At 45.1% G+C, this 3,719-nt stretch overlaps 1 non-coding gene across 1 annotated transcript; it reads left to right on the top strand.

Moving 5' to 3' along the window:
- Positions 1 to 2,914: 2,914 nt before the first annotated feature.
- On the top strand, positions 2,915 to 2,987 carry Trnam-cau. Its single transcript has one exon. It is a non-coding gene; the product is annotated as a tRNA-Met (tRNA).
- Positions 2,988 to 3,719: the final 732 nt, after the last annotated feature.

The raw sequence follows: 3,719 nt of genomic DNA, 5'->3' as shown, positions 1-3,719 counted from the left end.
TATCTAATATGCCGGACCGTACCTCGCCGTAACCCTAACCCTAACAAATAATCTCAATATAAGATAAAATTTTCTTGTTTTAGGGTTCTTATTGAGATTGTATGACATCTTGTTTTAAGAAATTTTGTGAGATAATAAATCTTGAATTAAGAAACGTTGTTTCTTGTTTTAAGTTGTTCATATTTTAGGTATTCTTGGGTAGATTAATCAAGATTTATTTTCCTACCTCACTCCCAAGATAAATAATCTTAAAATAAGACTTTATATCTTATTTCAATGATTTTTTTTCTCATTTCAAGCAAATCATTTTTAGCAGTGCACTGCTAAAAAGATAAATAATCTTAAAATAAGACTTTATATCTTATTTCAATGATTTTTTTTCTCATTTCAAGCAAATCATTTTTAGCAGTGAGGGAAGGAGCAGGGGTTGGTGTGGTGAGGGGAGGGAAGAAGCAGGGGGCGGTGTGGTGAGGGGAGGGACGGAGCAGGGGGTGGTGTGGTGAGGGGAGGGAAGGAGCAGGGAGAGGTGAGGTGAGGGGAGGGATGGAGCAAGGGGAGGTGTGGTGAGGGGAGAGACGGAGTAGGGAAGATGTGGTGAGGGGAGGGACGGAGCAGGGAAGATGTGGTGAAGGGAGGGACGGAACAGGGGGTGGTGTGGTGAGGGGAGGGAAGGAGCAGGGGGAGGTGTGGTGAGAGGAAGAACGGAGCTGGGAGAAGTGTGGTAAGGGGAGGGAAGGAGGAGGGGAGAGCGTATAATTTGGACAGGGGTAAGTGAGAGATGGAGGCCGAGGGGCAAGGGCAAATGAAGGATGCGCGAGGGGTGGATACAGACCCGAGAAGAGTGAGTCTGTGGATATTGGGATCAGTGGTGATGACGGGGTGCGGACGGTGATGGGGTGAGGTGATGAAAAATAGAAAAGTGGGATAGAGTAAGGTTGGACGTGAGGACAAGGATGGAGAAATGGTGTTTATAAAGACAAGGTGGTGTGGGAACAGGGATAGGGTGGGTTCTGAATAAGTACGGGGTGGAGTGAGAACAAGGATGGGGAAAGGGTGAGAGCAGCAGCGAATGGGTAGAGAAGCTGACAGCGATCAGCCCATCAAGCTTACGGCTGCAACGTCGTTAATCGATACATCAATAAAAACACAACAATGCGGATGAAGAGGGTCCAAACGAACGCGTGCTTCACTGCAGTAAAACGAACGGAAATTTTAACGCTGTAGTCCATAGTACTCCGAAATTTCTCGTTTATTGAAAATTGGTATAATAAATGCAAAGTGCAGAGGGCAGGAGGGGTGGAGTAGGGTGGGGTGGGCGGGGTTGTAATAGGAAGGGTTGGGTAGGGTGGGGGAGGTGAGGAGGAGAGCTAGGAGGAAGGAGCAGGTCGTGGTAGACTAGGGTTGGGTAGGGTGGGGGAGGTGAGGAGGAGAGCTAGGAGGAAGGAGCAGGTCGTGGTAGACTAGGGTTGGGTAGGGTGGGGGAGGTGAGGAGGAGAGCTAGGAGGAAGGAGCAGGTCGTGGTAGACTAGGGTTGGGTAGGGTGGGGGACGGGCGGGGTAATAATGGGAAGGGTGGGGTAGTCGTGGGTGGCGAGTGCAGTATGGGGGTCGACAAGGTAGCTCGGCAGGAAATATTGGGTTGTGTAGGGTGGACAAGGTAGTCGCAGGAATTGAGAGGTAGTGTGGGAGTGGACAAGACGATGACAGTATACCGACTATACGTTGCGTGGTGTGGGGGCAGTGTCGGGGTGTTTTAATCAATAGATGTAGTGTGCGGGCGAGGTGGAGAGGTAGGGGTAAGTTGATGGATGCTCGGACAGCGACGGACGGGGGCACATATTGCAGCCCAAACGTTTGTTATTAGTTCATCCGTAACACGCCCACCCGTACTTTGGCCTCTGCCCTCTACGTTGAACGTATTTATAAACTGTGTGCGACTCTGGACATGAACGCTCCACATGCCCTTCTCCTCCGGATCAATCGTAAACAAAGCCCACCAATCTTCTCCACCCACTGAAGCCACTGTGTGGTTATTATTTAACGAGCCTAGGATGAGATGCTATATACATGATTAGTTCGTGCCTCAATTTGCGCAGTGGGATTCATAACATACCCTATAATTAGAAGCTGGGAAAACAATTACCGTATGACCACGCGCGATGAGACGCCACGTCAAACCCACGCACGCACACACCCACGCACGCACGCACGCGCGCACGCGCATACAAAGTGGATCAACCTCGCAACAAAAAGCTTACATGTACACCTACTGTGAGCATACTTGCAGTATGCAAATACCACGAAATGTTATTATTGAGCCAGAAATGTGCTTCGAACTATAGGATTTTGAAACAACGTCCGACAAAGTTAATTGGCGTATAGATACACATAAATTATGTTGAGCGAAGGGGTACGCTAGTAGTTCCTGGAAAGAAAACACTATAATTATTTCCTGATTGCATAAGTAAAGTGGATAACATGTGATTTAAACAAATCTCACAATTCTGTACTGAACAAACATATAATAATGAATTATAACTTGTTTTATCATAGGAAAGAACTGTTAACGATCGCTCGGCTGTGTCCGATGTGTAAACATCACTGTGGCGCTACTTTCGTAAGACAAGTACTCTCGTTTAGATTTTGTGAAGAAATGTTATGAAACTAGCAATACAAATGAGTTGTAATGAATTTTTGCAACATAGACGAGCTCACGGTAGTTATTAGTATATCTATGCATTCTGCTGTGACAACATGCCGTTTTACGGCATAAACTGTAACATTCCGCGCACGATTCTACCAAGAGCCCTAGACTGACTAAATCAATCACTAGAAATGACTCAATCGCTTCTCGGCCTTTTGGCCAAGATCAGTGCAGTAGCTACTATCTTTTCTTATCCATTTTGCATGTGTCCGCCTTGGTAGCGTAGTAGGCAGCGCGTCAGTCTCATAATCTGAAGGTCGTGAGTTCGATCCTCACCCAGGGCACAATTTTTTGCAGACAAAACAGAAATAGAAAACGAAGAATTGGGCAAGAAGCTAGAACATCTAAACAAAGTAATAGGGGAAAAAAATCAAAAATTCAAACAAAATCATGAGCCAACTTGCAGAATGCGAAACTAACCTAACCAACTCAGCGAAACAAAAGCTGCAGTACAAAGCTTGGCCCTTGCAGTAAAAAGGGGCGATGAAATAATCTCCTTATTAAAAGACCAACTAATAGTACAGTCGGTTAGGTCAGAATATCATCTAAATCGTTCAAATTGTGAAAAAAGTGTGAAAATTGGTACACTTGCATACTTTTGTATGCTCTTTCATTTAAAAGCAGGACACACGCGATCCACCTACAGCTGCGGCCGCCATCTTGAATTCAAAAATGGCCGGCTGTATTTCTTAATAAAATGCTATATCTCGTTAAATTTTCGTACGACTTGAAATGACTTGACAGACGTAATTTGGGTTACTATTTGTCATACAACAACGTGATGGCCATGTATCCAATGGGTGTTTTTCGCACCATCTTGAATTCAAAATGGCCGCCCGTATTTCTTAAAAACATAGCTATATCTCAGTTAATAATCTTCGTATCCGACTTGAAAATTGACTTATAATGTTGGGTTACTATTTGCATACACCAACGGTGATGCATGTGTATCCAGAGCGGTTTTTTGGCAGCCCATCTTGGATCAAAAGGGCCACCATACAAAAAATTTTCGTTCC

Source organism: Priapulus caudatus, unplaced genomic scaffold (genome assembly GCF_000485595.1).
Source record: "Priapulus caudatus unplaced genomic scaffold, Priapulus_caudatus-5.0.1 Scaffold404, whole genome shotgun sequence".
NCBI classification, from domain to species: Eukaryota; Metazoa; Priapulida; class Priapulimorpha; order Priapulimorphida; family Priapulidae; genus Priapulus; species Priapulus caudatus.
This window is presented reverse-complemented; position numbering and strand designations above follow the sequence as displayed.